Source organism: Neophocaena asiaeorientalis, unplaced genomic scaffold (genome assembly GCF_003031525.2).
Source record: "Neophocaena asiaeorientalis asiaeorientalis breed wild unplaced genomic scaffold, Neophocaena_asiaeorientalis_V1.1 scaffold165, whole genome shotgun sequence".
Classification (NCBI taxonomy): domain Eukaryota; kingdom Metazoa; phylum Chordata; class Mammalia; order Artiodactyla; family Phocoenidae; genus Neophocaena; species Neophocaena asiaeorientalis.
In genome coordinates this window covers 2523959-2540800 of record NW_020173918.1, presented here as the reverse complement: position 1 = coordinate 2540800, position 16842 = coordinate 2523959, and the positions used below count along the sequence as shown (strand labels likewise).

The window sequence follows — 16842 nt, the reverse complement described above, 5'->3', positions numbered from 1 at the left end:
CAAATGAGAGTATGAACAGAAAACCAGACCCACTCCACCTTTTTTAGCACCTCTGAAATTCAGGTCTCGGATCCATCACCAGATAACATAATTTTCAGATTTCCCAAAGCAGTGTTGCCGGTGACCGATTGGCATGTTTTACATTTTTCAGAAAGATTCTTATTTGGGGTGTTGCTCAGAAGCCTCATTCACCTTCTGAGCCTTATTTGTGCTACGTTTGTATCTTCACGCGTATTTCTTTCTACTCTGCCAGCAGGATTCTGTATTTTCCGAGGTTAGATTCTGGATAGTCTGTGGATACTGTTTCTATAAGGGGTCTTTGGGACAAAGTGGTCTTACCTGTGGCCTAGAGCCTCCCAAGACAATTTATTTGCCTCTTGAGACAATGATTAAAGCTCAAAGGACTTTAATATGACTTGGCTGATGGAATTTAATTATATATTGGGCTGGCCAAAAAGTTTGTTCGGGTTTTTCTGTACGATATTATGGGACAAACCTGAACGAACTTTTTGGCCAACTGTGTGTGTGTGTGTGTGTGTGTGTGTGTGTGTATTTTCCTTTTTTTTTTCCCCCCGACCAGGGATTGAACCCGAGCCCACAGCAGTGAAAGCATGGAGTCCCAACCACTGGACCTCCAGGGAATTCCCGGAATTTAATTATATTACAACAGTTTGAATTTAGGCTCTGTGGTGGAGATGGCTGGTTGCTTGTGCAAGCTCTATTTCCTGCTTTTTTTTTTTTTTTTTAATGTACAAAGAGCTAGCATTCTTTCTGTGGTAAGGTGGATGTTTTGGATGGCCCATTTAAGGAAGTTCACAGAGTCCAGCTTAATAAAACCTACACACCGCATCCTGATGGAATACTGGCAGCCCATATTGAGGCAGTATTTCTGGATCAGACTGTGAGGGTTTGAGCAGACACGGCAAGACAACCCTGGCCAAATTTTCTCAGATGGCTCCAGTAGAGCTGGTGGTGACCCACCTTGCTTTCTCATTTCCAATGAGGCAAAAGGTCCCTGCTTCTTAGTACTCAAACCGAATTTTGGGGAGTAGTGCAATGTGCCCATCCTTATAGATAAGAGAGGCCAAGGGACTAAGTTTGAGCCAATGATTTTTTTTTTTCTTTTTTGCAGTACGCGGGCCTCTCACTGTTGTGGCCTCTCCCGTTGCGGAGCACAGGCTCCGGACGCGCAGGCTCAGCGGCCATGGCTCACGAGCCCAGCCGCTCCGTGGCACATGGGATCCTCCCGGACCAGGGCACGAACCCGTGTCCCCTGCATCGGCAAGCGGACTCTCAACCACTGCGCCACCAGGGAAGCCCTGAGCCAATGATTTGAAGGCGGAAGTTGTTGGGTTATGTTTCTCAAGACAGGTCTACGATCTTGTATCTCTTTCTTCCTCTTGCCTAGAGCATGGTCTTTGGAGGGCATGGTGCTGAGAGGGCAGAGAATAAAGACAGAAGGAGGCTGGGGCATGGATGCATCTCTGAGCTGCTGGACCAGCTCTGGACAGCTGCCCTCTGAATTCACTTTATGTGAAAGGAAAATAAATCTTGTTTTATTTGAGCCAGAAGTACTTCTGGCTCTATCATCAGCAGCAAAATACAATTCATCCCTCCCCAGTCCCCACTTATCAACACTTTATCTTGAAACTTTTCAAACGGATAGCAAAGTTGCAAGAATTTTTCAGTGAACGTCTTATACACCTATGGTCTAGATTCTACAGTGAACATTTTACTATACTTGCTTTATTATAATCTATCCTTCTGTTCACACCCCTATCCATCCTTATTTATTATTTATTCCAATATTTATTGATTTATTTGGTACCTTCTAAAGTAAGTTACAAACACCAGTGCACTTTCCCTTGGAGACTTCAGCAGACCTATCAGGTAGAACATAGTTCTGAAATGCTTGAGGCACCAATGCTATGTCTGAAATATAAATGTAGGAGTATCTTTAAGTTATATGCTCTAAAATGATCAGGGAGTTATTTTTATCTGGCTATCCCTAGCTCCTAAATGCCCAGCCATCCCCAAAGACATTGATGGTCTGGCACCAGGTACCTGGCCACTCTTACTAAAAGTCAGGGCTACCTCCAACAGGCTATGTGTAAGCAGAAGGGCTCCAGGACTGCCTCTCAGGAACAACCTCAGGCAGGGACAAGCAGTGCCTCAGGTCCCTTTTGTCCCTTCCCTGGCACCTACTAAGAGAAATGCTCCTTTCTCTGCTGATACCACAAGAAGGGACTTGAGGACCTGTAGGATTTAGGCCCCCAAATCACATGAAGAATGGCAGGCATGAAACCACTTATAAAGGAAACTGAGGAAAGGCATGGGATTGAGTTCAGAAATAAAATAAATAAAATAAAATAGAAGAGTGGGCATGATATCACAGAGAGGTGAGAAGGTAAAACTTAGCTCAGAAAGTAAAAATCTGCCCTCCCAGTCATCAGGCTGGGAAAACCGACATGCCTGATAAAGCCAACTCCATACTTAACAGGAAATAGTATTTCTCTCAAGGTCATGTTGCAGCTGCAAAACCCTCCTCTGAGTGCTTCCTGCTTTCTGACTCACTGGGAAATTTCGTTTTTAAAATTCACAGTCTGTCAAAAAGCTTTGCTGCTGGAAATCATATCAATGAGAATGAAATATTCCCCTCTTGTCTGGAGGATCCAACCTACTTTGACACAGAGAAGCAAACTTGATTTCAAGCCTAGATGCTAAACTTCAGAGAAGGGGTTTCTAGGCACAACATTTTGTACCTCTTAACTTTATGGTTTCCAAAGAAACAGGCTCCAGATCCACTTCTCATCCAGACCTTTACATAAAGCCTGGGGAGAGAAATGTATATAAAATGGAGCAGGAAAGAATTCATTTGCAGGAAAGAATTCATTGATTCAGCACACTATTATTGAGAACCTACAGTCTAGTAGGTATCAGGCATTGCAGTTAGTATTGGAATGGGTAAACCATAGACTTGGAGGCCAGGTTGCCTGGGTGAACTTAACTAGCTGTGTGACCTTGGGCCAATCACTTAACCTCTCTGTGCCTTAGTTGTCCTATATGTAAAATAAGGGTAATAACAGCACCTATCTTTTGGGTTATTGTTGTGAGGATGAAATGAGATCATTCAGGCAATTTGCTTACAACCATGCTTCATAGAGATTGAGACATAAAAATGTGTGTGCAGTAGGGCTTCCCTGGTGGCGCAGTGGTTGAGAGTCCGCCTGCCGATGCAGGGGACACGGGTTCATGCCCCGGTTCGGGAAGATCCCACATGCTGTGGAGCGGCTAGGCCCGTGAGCCATGGCCACTGAACCTGCGTGTCCGGAGCCTGTGCTCTGCAACGGGAGAGGCCACAACAGTGAGAGGCCCGCGTACCTCAAAAAAAGATAAAAAAACAAACTTATGTGCAGTAAAAGGTAGATTTGGTCCTCCTTCTTAAGGTTGATAGATTGGATTGTCCTTTGAGGATGAAGAGATGGCTGGGTTTGAAGCTGAAGGAATGCAAAACTGAAGGGCGGGCTTCTACTGTTGACTTTAGGAAAATGAGCCTGATAGATACCAAACTGTAGGCAGATACTTCTTTTGCAGGAAATAGGTAGCCCTGTACCTAATACTATTTCAAGTCCCTTTTGTATGGCAATTGTACTTTTAAGAATTTATCCTAATGACAAATGCAGTTTGGAAATTTATTCCGTGGAAGTGACCAGAGCTGTGCAAAACGATTTACATACAAAGATGTTTACAGTAGCATTATTTGTAACAGGGAAGAAAGAAAACCACGTTGATTATGAATAATATAAGATTTGTATTTAAGATTTGGTGTTAAGTAAAAGAAGCATATCATGGGACAAATATAACAAGGCTCAATTTTCATTAGAAAAACTGTGTGTGTGTGTATGTATGTATTTGTATAAGCATAGAAAAAAGTTAAAGAATATGCACTTAACTGTTGATGAAGTAAAATATTCTAAAGGTAGGAAGATATTTAGGGAAAGGAGCAGTAAACAAATTCACAAACTGGAAAAGAAATCTTGGATCTGGGGTGAAAAGTGTCACTGAAAGGACCATTGCAGTTGCTTTATAAGGAATGACTGGACGCTTAGAGGTGCTATGATTGGCATTAGATGTAATAATGTTGAAGGCAGCATCAGTTCCCAGAGCATCAGGGTGATCTGGAGAAGTGACTTTTCTCTGTACACTTTATTCAGTCTCTCCCTGGGTTGTACATGCGTCAAAATGAAATAATGTCTTCGTATGAAAAGACTCAGAAGACAGCCAAGGCCCATCCAGATCCAGCTTCCTGCTGTTCTATTATGCAGACATTAATGACAAGGAGCTCAAGATCAGAGATCACTCTCCACCCAGCTAGTCTTTCCATCAGTATCTTGTCTCTGTTTTCTTTTGGGGTTCCTTTTTCAGTTTCCAGCTGGGATGGCAACACCAGACAGACTCTCTTGACAAGATTCTGTAGGGTCGCATTGTCCTTTCTTGGCCTCTGCACCACTCAGCCTTGGAGAATTATAAACTGTCCCTAGTCTTTATCTGCAGCAAAGGTCAGAGGGGCTCAGCCTCCACTGCTGGCTCAGCTGGAGCCTTGGGGGCGTTGTCCCCAGAAATACGGCACCTCAACCCCAGTGCCAAGTTCTCCCCTGGACGTTTAACCGAGAGAAAGTCTGGAGACAGATGGCCTCAGTGGCAGATAGTCAGAGGGTTTGGGTGATAGAATCAGAGACAGAAGGAAGGCCGAAGAGGCCCAGAGAAGGTGGCCTGGGGGAAAGTGTACATGTGGGACCCATCGGCCACACTATAGAAGGAGACATCCCCAGCCTCATAGTCCGAGAACATCCCCACCCGGCTGGGGGCCTCGCTCGGGGGGAGGACAGTCCGAGGGGAGGTGAGGGCCTGGTACTTCCCAGCATAGAGTTCCATGGCCCAGAACCCATTCTGAGGTGACTCTATGATTCCCCCACATCCTTTCTATGTTTTCCTCACAAACTCCCGGCTCCCAGTAAGTCCTGTCACCCACTTGCGCCTCCCAGTACTGTCTCCCCGAAGAGAAGGACTCGTGGCCCGGCACACAAGGCTCAAAAGAAAAGCTCTCAGGTTTTTTTTGGGAGATCCTGCCATGATTTTCTCTGCCTAACACTTCGGTGATCTTCAGACAGCTAGGAGAGCTCAGAAACTTACAAGGAGGAGAAAATCCAGATTCCCCAAATCCGGAGGTTCCTGGACCCCAGGAGCAGGGGGTGGCCAATCACATTTCTCTCATCTCCCACAGCATTTTGTACAACCCCCTCTCATGTCACTGCACTATTACTGTTTATTTCACGTTTCTCTCCTCTACTAGACTAGGACCCCAAAAGGTAGAGACTATGTTTGTTCATCTTTGCATCCCCACTGTCTAGCATTTTCAGACACTGCCTCACAACTGGTGCTTAATAATACTTGCAGAATGAAGGGCTGGGGAAGGTCCCATGGACAGCCTTCAGCCATGCCTCTCTGCCAACCTGAAGCCCCAGGAGACTGCGTGGAGGACCACTTGGCCAGAGCTTTATGGCCAACTGTGTAAAATATCTGATCTCATCAATACCTGTCTTTAATAGACTTTCCCTGAATCTCCTAGCTTAGAAGAGTCATATGGGAGAAACTTTTACGTGTTCACCAAACATTGGTTCCTTTTCCTCCTGGGGACACAGCTAGATGACATTTCCCAGCCTCCCTTGCGTATCCAGGAGAAGAGTTGGCTGCTTCAGGCCTGGCCGATGAGAAACCTTCTGCACATTATTTCCACTCCTTTTTCTGCCATTTGCTGGCTCAGTACGGAGTAGAGTGAGGCCCTGGGTCCATGTCGAGCAAAGCTCCCGCATCCCCATATGATCTGTCCCGAACACTGAAGAGATGGAGAAGCACACTTTCATTGTGTTTACCTAATGAGCTGTTGGGGCTGTTTGTTGCAACAGTTAGCCTACCCTGACGAATACAAGCCATGACCCAAAGTCAGTTCCCTGCATATACTGTTTCTGTGGACATTTCTTCCATGTCCTAGATACCGAGCACTCCCAGATGGTAAAACACAGGCTATGCCCTGTCAAGGAACTCAGTCTTGAGACAAACAAAGAAACAAACAAAATCACTTCAAAGAGAAAGTCTTTCAGTTGAACCGGTTATTTGAAATTACTGAGCCTCCTTCATGTTAAGGATAAGGGATCAGAGCAGATCTATTACAACCCTGCGCCACATAATGAGGGGAGGGAGCACAGCCGGCGGGACCAGACTCCTTGGGCTTGTATCCCAGTGTCACCACTTCCTGGATGTGTGATTTGAAGCCAAGATTTTTGCCCTCTCTGTGGATTAATTTCTTCCGCTGTAAATGGGCATAATAATAGCCCTTAACTCTTAGGGCTGTTGTGAGGATCCATAAATGGAAGAATATACGTTAAGCACTCAGAGCTGCTTCTGGGGCACGGTAGTAGCTGCTCAATAAATGTTAGCAATTTTGAAAGACAATTTACTAGGTTTTATTTATCCCTCGTCTTTCTAGGATTCTCCATGGGGGAACTGGGTGCCAAGTGGCACCTCTGCTCTGAGGGGAGAGGAGCTTAGGTGGACAGAGTCGCCAGATCTCCTCTAAGAGGCACATAACCCACTAGAGACTGACCATCATTTGAATGAAGCCTTTCTAGTTGTACCCTCAGGTCCATGATGCTAAAGATATTGAAGAGTAGAAAAACCCAAGAGAGAAAGTGGATGAGCAGCACTTTAAGAAGAAAAAAGAAAAAAAAAAAACAGTCGAAACTGCTGGAAAGGCAGTAGGTGCAGGTGCTGAACTGAGATTGGGTAGCGCTTGATCTTGATGCTATGTGGATTCTCCCTGGGTCTCCATTCATTGCCCGCCCAGCCAGGCCACTATTTGGAGCTGGAAGATGGAGAAAGACCACTAAGATCTTCTTTTATGGAGTCCTGGGCCTGAGGCCTTAAGAATTAGACAGCCACTCGCCAGAACAGGACCAAGCTGTTCTCCGATCTGCAATAGAAAAAAGAGAGGTGAGCGCTCTCTGGCCAGAGCCATACATTTCTTGGCCCTTTCTGTGTTCTGGCTGCCTCTCCTTCCCGTCCTTGGAGCCCTCTTCACTCATCTCTAGCACTTGTCTGGCTGATTTCCTCATGTTCCTCACAAGGACAGTGTCTAGGAAGAGGGAGGCTGGACGAAATGCACTCTTCTATTTCCCCTTCCTGGTTCCTAAGCGTGGGCTTGGACGCCACGGGGAGCTCTTTACTCATCTCTCCTCATTCCCCAAATTAGACGGCTTTGTGCCTTAGTGGCTGAAAGGCACCAGCTTCTGCAAACTCATGTGAAGGCTGCCATTGCTTGGGACACAGGACACAGGACACAGCCCTGGACACAGGACAGAACTCTGCTGGATTCACTCCTTTCCTCACTGTGATCAAGCTTCACTCATTCCCACGGTCAGGCACCTGACCTCATCTTCTCCTGCATCTTTTCCATGACCTAGTTTACTGTCCTGCATGCAGGAAGGATGGCCAGCTGCCTGGAAATCTGTCTCTTTTATTTAGTTAGTCTCCGCAGGGAGCATCTCTTTTTCATAGCTAATATGTCACCTCTTGCTGTGATTAGGGACTCCCACACATTTTTTTGTACCTTCACCTGGGGAGCTGCTAGTGTGTTCTGGGCCCTGTGTCTTTTTGGCTATTAGCTCACGGCTCTTCTGTTGATCCCAATATGTTATTAGCCATGAAACCCAAAGCCGGTTTAATTAACTATTCAATGTTCCTGTTTCTTCATCTATAGGTTGGAGATCAGACTAACACTTGCTACTTAAGTTATCTGGGGAGGACTTAGAATAACACCTGCAAAAATACTGAATGGCCATGCTGCACACCTGAAACTGACACAATTTTGTAAACAAACTATACTCCAATTAATACAATTTTTTAATCTAGAAAAAGGCATTTTAAGTTATGCAAGGTCACCAGAAAAAGAAAAAATCCAGAGGAGCAAAAAGAGTAAGTTATATTTCTAGCCCTGACCTCCTGTATGGACTGCACACTTGGTTATCCAACTGCCTACTCTGCATCTCCATTGGATCACTAATACCCTCTTGCACCTTTCCATTCCGTGCTACCTACTCCCCTTGCCCCCACTACCTGTTTCTCTCTCGGTTTCTTATCGCAGAAAATGGCAATTCCATCTTCACAGTTTCTTAGACCTTGGACCTTGGCATCATCCTTGATCCACTCCTTTATTTGCATGCCACATTGAAGTCTATCAGCAAGGTCTTCTTACTCTATTTTTACAATAAATCCAGCACTGACCCCTTCTCACCACTTCCAACACTCCCCCTCGGTATAAGCCATCCTCATTTCTCCCCTTGATGTCTGCAGCAGCTCCCAGCTGGTCTTCAGGCTTCTATCCTGCCCCTCCTAGCCTCCCCCCTTTCCCCCCCAGCCCAGTTTCAGTTTAGCATCTAAAGTAACTTCTCAAAACGTTAAGTCAAGCTCAATTCCTCCTCAGCTCAAAACTCACTGGTGCCTCCTTTCTCAGAGGCAAAGCCAAGGCCAGCATGATGACTTTCAAGGTGTGTGTGATCTGGCCCTCCAGGCCCCTCTGATCCTACCCCTTCTGATTCTCCTGGTCACTCCCTGCCCTCTGGCTACACTGGCTCCTTTGCTACTCTTCAAACAAACCAGTGTGCTTCTGCCTCTGGGCTTTGGCACTGCCTTCGCCCTTCTTGGAATGCTTTTCCCCCAGCTATTCCTGTGGCTTGCTCCCCTACTTCATCATCACCCTATTTTATTTTAATTTTTTAAATTGAAATATAGTTGATGTACGATATTTTGTAAGTTCAAGGTGTACAATTCATCACCCTATTTTAAACTATACCTTCCAATGCAATATTCTGTTATCTCCTGAGTACATACTAACGTGTGCGAAACTGTATATTTTACTATTTCTTTTTTTTTCTGTCTTCTTCCGCTGGAAGGTAGGTTCTTTGTGAATGGGAAAGTGCTGTGGTGTTCATTTCTGTGCCCTGGGCACTTAGAAGAGTAACTGGCACATAGTCATGGATCTTTGCTGAGTTGATGAATGAATGAATGAAATGAATAGGGAACCCCTGAGGGAAGCTGGAAAGTGAGGGGTCTAGGATGAGAATGGGAAAATAGCCTCAGAAAGGAAAAAAGACATCTGCTCTGTTGAAACCAGAACAAACAGATTAGAAAGGGCAGGTGCAGGTCGTGGGGCAGGGAGTTTGGCAACTCCCCCTTCTCTTTTCTCTCTGAGGTGGCATTACCTTCAGAGATGTGGGGAAACGATGTGGTGATGAAGGATCACAGCTAATGTTCACTGAACTTAGCTGCGCGCTACGTCTGTACTGGGTGTCCTCTACACCTTTGTCTCATTTCCTAACGTCTGCTCAAAGTAGTAGTTGTAATTAAATCAATTTCTGGGTGGGAAAAATAGAACTTCAGAGAGGTTAAGAAGCCTGTCCCAGTTTGTCTGAATAGTAGAATAAACAAGGTCAACCAGGTGTGGTGAACAGGCAGAGGAAATGGGCACAGAAATAGGAAACCGAATGATGGATTTGGGGCACTGCAGGCGGTGTGGTCAGGCCAGTGTAGGGCGGCGGTGCATGTCAGGGAGTGTCCAGGGATGGAGCGGAAATAGGACTGGACCATCGAGCGACTGCATTGCGGGGTTAAAAAGTGCACAGATTGCACTTTACCTTTTCGTGTAGTGTTTCTTCAACTGAGTTACGTAAGAACCTTGGTTAGGCAAAAATTAATTTCCAAATACATCTGAAAATATACCTTCAAAGTCCTGAGGGAGCCAATTAAAAAATGTAGCATTAAAAGTTAAAATCTGTCATTAGGGAGTTCCTTTGTCACTAATGCAATTATGAACATAGCAGTTAGCTTGGAAACTGGAACCACTCAGCAATAATTGATTACAAGGATGTTAAGCAGGTGATATAGGATCTGCTTAGGTTGTGTTTGTTTTGATTAAAATTAACATTAAGACAATTTTTCAAAAAAAATATTGAAAATCCTTTTAGGATTACAAATGTCCATAGCATCCCCCACCCCAGTAAGACCGCAGAAGGCAATGGGAAGCCACAGAAGAAGGTTTGGGACTTGAGAGGAATGTAATTGGGTTTCTATTTTAGCAAGTCTACTTTGAAACTCTAGACAATGGTAAACTTTTCAGAAGCAATGTCTTGCTTATGCTGGTTGTTTTTCAGATTTCTTGTCTGTTTCCTAATATTTATTTATACTAAAAGTCGTAAAAGGAAAAGGGCAGCAGCAGCTCTTGGGGGAATGGAAGCAGCTTGCTGTTAAGAGAGGGGTCTTGGTAACCTAATCCCAGGGATCTGTGTTAAAAGAAGAAAAACTGGGGGAGGTATTCTATGCCTCGGAAGCGGTCCTGGGCTAAGCAGTAACAGGACTTGCCCTGAGGGGAGGAGAGGAGGCTCCTTGGGTGGGTGCTGGCAGCATTGTGCAGCAGGGTGTCCAGGAGGAAGGGCAAGTTGACAGCAAAGGAGATGGAGTTCAGTTTTGGCCACAGGTTTGAACACCTTTGGGGAAGTTCCCTGGTGGCGCAGTGGTTAAGAATCTGCTTGCCAATGCAGGGAACACGGGTTCGAGCACTGGTCTGGGAAGATCCCTACTTGCCGTGGAGCAACTAATGAGCAACTAACTAACGAGCAACTAACGAGCAAGTAAGCCCGCGTGTGGCAACCTCAGAAGCCTGAGCGCTGAAACAAGAGAAGCCGGTGTAATAAGAACCCCGCGCTCTGCAACAAAGACCCAATGCAGCCAAAAAGAAAAAAAAGAGAAGAAAAACCTTTGGGGCATCCATGAGGTATGAACAGAACTATTGGGCTATGGCGTAAGTCCAGATAGCGTAAGAGTAAGCAAGGCCTCAGGGGAAAGAATCAGGAGAAAGGCACCTATTAAGTGAAGCGCATAAAGTCTTAGAGGAAAAAGAAAAAATCCAATTTACTCACCATCCACTTTCTGGGCTTTTCTCCAGCCTGAAGTAGGACAAAGAAACCTCGTGAGATAAATGGCACATGAGAGGGTCTCAAATCGTATACACAGGAGAGAGAAGCACAGAACTTACGGAGCTCTCTTTGGAGTTTCTCTGTGAAAGGACAAGAAATGATTCAGTACCGTCCACAAGAGACGAGCCATGTTTATGTGGAAAGGGCCTCGGGGAGACCCCTTCCTGCATCATGTGTGCAGTGAGTCCTGTGAGCTGTCCTAGAACTAGGAAAGCTAGGGCACGGTCAGCGTCACAGGGTGAGGGAAATAACGAGTAGGGTTGCTGGTTTTGAGGGAGGAAGGACTGAATTAAAAACCTCACCTTCAAATCCCCTTAATCCTCTTCATCCTTGTCCTCTCCCTTCCCCTCTGTCCAATCCCTTTTCCACAGTCTTCTTTGGACCTCACTGCCCCGGTCTTCTGATTGCTTTACCTTTGGTCCAGCATTCTCGCTCTTTCTCCTGGCGAAGCTTCCAGATGAAACCAAGAGCAGCCAGCAGAAGTCCCAGAAGAAGCAAGAGTGAAGTCTGAGCTGCTGCCCAAGGAAAGTCCTTCAGCAAGAGGGTGCCTGAGCCAGAAGTGCTGGGCGTTATTCCTGCAGAGAAAAGCAGGAAACGGCCAAGGACTGTGGGTACTGGAGCACACAGAGGCTGTCTCCGGACTCTCCGAGATTCCTGGGCCAGCCCAGTGGCAGAGGGGCCTGGCTGGGAGAGCGACTCCAGCTTTGCCCCATTCTCTCCCACAGGATGGTTGGGAAACCAAGATACCTTGAGAGTCATCATGGAAAACAACAACAACAAATAAACATAAAGGCTCTGGGACCCAGTGTTAAATCAAGGAGGCTCAAATCACTCCTGAAATATGGAACTGAAACTGGGATCCCGAGGAAGGGATGGAAATTGTTCCCTTTTCCTCAGATCATGAGAAGAAGAGCCTTCCACTGAGAATCACCCCGAATGTGGGAGCCCCTCAAGTTACTTGCAATAGTTGAGAGAAGTATATTTTTGGTAGGGAAGTGGATGCTGCTGGGAATCAGAAGCCCTGGGTACTAGTCCCACCCCCACTGCTTATTCCACCTGTGGTTTCAGCCAAGCCATCCAGTGTCCCTCTGTCTTGATTTCCTATAAAGTGGAGAGTTCAATAATATTACCTGTGCTATCAACACCACCAGCTCAATAAGAAAATTGTGAGAAGAGAACTTGGCTATCTATATGAACTTTTATGCATGTGTTTCTTTTCAATCTCCCTTAGCACCTAGCCCATGCAATTCATTTAGTTAGCATCCAATAAACACCACTGAGTTGAAAAAGAAAAGTGAGAGTGTAAACCCTTTATTTCTCTATCAGAAAAAGGATTCCATGTGAACAGAGAGCCTTTCCAAAGAGGTTTTACAAACTCAGTGACACGTTATATGTGTAGAAAACAGTGAAATTAACAAAATAAAAAACTACCTGTACAGCCAGAACAGAGTCATAACTGGACATAAATGTAACAGCCTAAGGTCAATGCATGGAGCATAATCAAATTTCCTCCCAATATCTGACAGATGTCATTGTTGTGAGGACTAAAGGAACAGTGAAAAATCAGTTGTTGTCACCTTCCTAATACAGTAGAATTTTTATTGACAGAGTAGGTTCTAGTAATTTTTCCTGAAACTAAAGCATCATGTTTTTTTGTTTGACTAGTCATTATTTCCCACAGCAACCTATTGAGGACTTCCCCATTTCTGTATTTTTGTTCTTCCCTCCATAAAATTTAACCCTAGATTGTATACTGTTTTGTACCATTTCCTAGCTATTTTGTACTGGTAATGGCTTTACAGTGAAAACCCTGTATGTCCTAATAAAGGATAATTTTTTAAAAAGGTAAATATATAAAAAGAAAGTGTCAATGATTTATTTAACTTATTAATTAATAAGAAAACCAGTAAAAATGTTAAAAGTGCTTCAAATGAGAATTTGATTTATAAAATCTTATATTCTCTATCAGAGAGAAGTCGTCTGTGTCACCAAGCACAAGAACCATTTGTATTACTCTCACTGTTCTATAAGTTAACATCTGCCTCTACAAAGTTGTAAATGGTCTAGAAAAAGAAACAAGGGCTCAGTCCTACAGAATCAGAGATCTCCAGTGTGAGGTCTGCTAGACAGTGTCAGTATTCCATTGAAGAGATACCCAGTAATCTTTTTTTTTTTTTTTTTGTGGTTGGTACGCGGGCCTCTCACTGTTGTGGCCTCTCCCGTTGCGGAGCACAGGCTCCGGACGCGCAGGCTCAGCGGCCATGGCTCACGGGCCCAGCCGCTCCACCGCGTGTGGGATTTTCCCGGACCGGGGCACGAACCCGTGTCCCCAGCATCGGCAGGCGGACTCTCAACCACTGCGCCACCAGGGAAGCCCTAATAACTTTTAATGTGAAAACATAGTTAACAAATTTGGGGACTACTGGGGACTAACATATTTGGGACTGTGCCTCCCAAACCTTCAACATCTTTTACATTCTTGACTTTTTTTTTTCAATAGTATGAGAAGGTCTGTGCAGATGCAGCCTCAGGCCCCGCAGGACATATACACACATCTGTCCTCTATATAGAATTCTGAAGCCTCCCCTCGATTTCTCACAAGAAAACTAGAGTTCTCTGAAGTGAATCAGATCACAGAAAAGGAGGGAAGAATCTCATTCATTCCAACTTTGCTCCTTTTTAGGAGCAGATCACATCTCAGAATCCTACTGTACCCTCTTTCTAAGACACCAATCATAAAAGCCGAGAGTTATCCAGTGCTCTCCCTGCTCTAGGAGCTGTGTGCATCCCCAGGACTCAAGTAAGCCCCAGGGGTGCGAGTTTTTGTTTATTCTCCTCTTTGCACCAAAGAGGCCAGGGAGGTATTATGGTCCTAATTTTTGCATAAAATTGAGGCTGAGAGAAGTTGAATAATGGAGCAAAGTCACTCAGCCAGCGAGTAGCAATGCCAGAGTGAACCTGGCTCAGTCTGGCACAAAGCCTGACCTCTAAACCGATTCAGCTGTGCGGCAGGCCTGCCCTGTTGCTGTGGCCGCCTGCGCTGACCCTGAGGAACAGGACCTCAGCTCAGTCCAGCCAGTTAGGGGGCAAATCTGCTTCTGTGCAGGCCCGTGAGCCAGCCAGTGAGGGCAGGAGAGGAAGCTCTGGCCAGCTGAGAAGTGTCACACAACAGTGCAAAGTTCCTTGGTTCAAGCCCAGCGGCTCTTTTTCCTGCCCGAACAGAGTTTATTTGGCCAGAGAATAACATGAAAGGGATACTATGGTTTTCTTGTTCCTTCTCTCAGACTTTTATCTACACTTACCTCTCACACATGTTCCTGCCCATCTCCCCTTTCTCCTCTGCTCCCCGTTTCTAGCACCTTGGCTTCAGTGATAGGAAACGTTTCTTCTCCGGAGTTTGTCAGAATTGGGTCACAGGAGCAGAAGAGTCTGGCCCAGATGCTGGACCAGGAGAGGCCAGGCAGTGGGGAGCACAATATCGCCCCCCACCCCCCACACCCAGCCTGCAGAGCGGGGCTCAGCTGCGCATCCAGCAACACGGCTGCTGAGTCAGAAGAAGGGAAGAGCCAGGGCGGTGACGAGGCCTAGAAACAGGGAGTGTGTGGAAGTAACAGAAACCAGGGTGGAGAGCTGCCCCAGGAGGACCCCCAGGGGCCTGGGGAGGAAACAGCCCTGTCAACAGGAGCCTTCCTGGTCCCGGTATTAAACCTTAGGCCAGGAAAGTTTTTATAATCTTCCTTCTCAAAGTTCAGGTTGGCATTTAAAGCAGGTACGTTCATTCAACAAGCACTCCTCATTTGTGTGCCAGGTATTGTATTAGGAGCCAAGGGTGCAATAACTAGAACACAGGTTCTGCTGGCCAGGAATCCTCAGCAAAGAATTACCATTTATTATGTGCCAGCCATCATTCTAAGTGGTTTACACATGTACGAACTTCTGAGTCCTTACAAGAACCCTGGGAAGTAGGCATTGTTACCCCATCCTCATCATGCTCACTTTATAGATGCAAGAAGTGAGGCAGAAAGAGATTCAGTGACTTGTCACAATTAGAGGAGAGTGACTCTAGACTTTGAAATCAGGCTGCTTGGCCCCAGGTCTGCTGGGGGCCAAACATCACGGACCAAAGAGAGCAACATGTTGGTGTTGTGATGAGGGAAGTGACAGGAAACCTAGGGAGACTTCCAGGAGGGGGCAGCCTCTGAGGTGTAACTTGGAGAAAAAGAGAGATCCAGTGGCTAATACAGTTAACATCCAGTTCAAATTTGAATGTCAGATAAATAACAAATAATATTTTTGGTTAATATGTCCCAAATATGCATGAGACAAATTTAAATGGGCATCCTGGATTTTTATTTGTGAAATCTGGCAACAATACTCATCAGTCAAATGTTTGCTTGGATAAAGACTACTTTGTCAGGGGTTGAGTGTTGGAGGAGGTGAAACTGCAGGGCTGACAGGGACGGTCACCGAGGGCCTTGGATGCCACGCTTAGCATTTTATTCTTTATTGTCATAAAAGGATGTAAAAGGAGAGGGGTTAGAAGGACCAGATTAAATGTGTGCTTTATGAAGGTCTCTCTCAGGACAACATGGAGGAAGGACAGGGAAGGCAACAGTAAGAAGGGAAACTATTGTAACAGCTGCGAGAGAGGTTCCAGTGACTTGGATGGAGACCAAGGGGCTGAAAAGGAGAGGGCAGGTCCAGGAGAGTGTAAGGTGACTAGGCTGGCTTGAGAGGTGCATCACCTATGCAGGGGCACGGGATCCAGACTCAGTAGGGCACCACTCTTGGGTTAATGCTCTGCTGTTGCCATCTTGAAATTCTTAATAATTTTATCTTTGAACTTGTGTATTTTAATTGAAGTCCAATGGGCCACCAGAGCACGCTCATGAGGAAAGGATGTAATCAGAATACGTGTGTCCACCATTTCGGCAGCTCCATTCCAGTTACAGTCTTTGTGATGCCCATGAGCACAGAATTCCAGGGGGCCCACGAAGCGTGTGAATTCAGTGAGACTCAGAGTGAGTACAAGGTAAGCAAGTTACACATACAACTGAGTAAATGGGGTGCTGACAGCCCCTAGGGGCCATGCTTCCCTTTTGAAGCAAACTTTGCTTCAGATGCAAAAAAAGCCAATGAAGTCCTAAGAAACACAATCCTATCATACCCTTTCGTGTGTTACTTCCTTGTATTTGCCAACCACTCATGCTTAAAATGATGACAGAGAAGGTCAGGAAAAGATAGGGCAACACATCGTTCCTTTTTTCTCAGTCCTTCCTCATTTATCGATAAGTCAAAGAGTGTGTTGGTAGGATGTACATATATGAAGAAGAGAAATAAAAACAGCGGAGTTAGTTTTGTGCATGGTTTCCATTGTTCTGGTAAGAGTGAAATACATGTACACTCTATGAGATACAAATGGTGTAATTTTAGTGATTCTACTCCGGAGTTAAATGCTCTGATATTTGCCTTTACAACTGACATTGCACATTATAAAGATGGACAGTGAAATTCACGTTAAGAATTAAAAATCTTTACTCAGAACAGTATTAACTAACAAAAGCCACCATGATGAGTTGAGGGAAAGACAGACTGTAGAGGGAAGAGAAAAGCTTTCTATTTTAGTATTTTTAAAGGCTCTTTCCCTGCGTTTTGAACAACGGGCTCCACATTTTCATTGTGTCCTGCAAAGTCCATTGCCTCAGCTCTGGGTAGAAATGGCACCTGCTGGAGGAGGGGGTAGAGAGAATGACTT

The 16842-nt window shown here is 45.4% G+C and overlaps 1 long non-coding RNA gene across 1 annotated transcript; it reads right to left on the bottom strand.

Moving 5' to 3' along the window:
• Positions 1 to 6523: 6523 nt before the first annotated feature.
• LOC112404109 (uncharacterized) lies at positions 6524 to 11644 on the bottom strand. Its single transcript, XR_003004047.1, has 4 exons — positions 11501 to 11644; positions 11147 to 11167; positions 11031 to 11057; positions 6524 to 7030 (listed from the first exon to the last, which is right to left on the bottom strand). It is a non-coding gene; the product is annotated as an uncharacterized LOC112404109 (long non-coding RNA).
• Positions 11645 to 16842: the final 5198 nt, after the last annotated feature.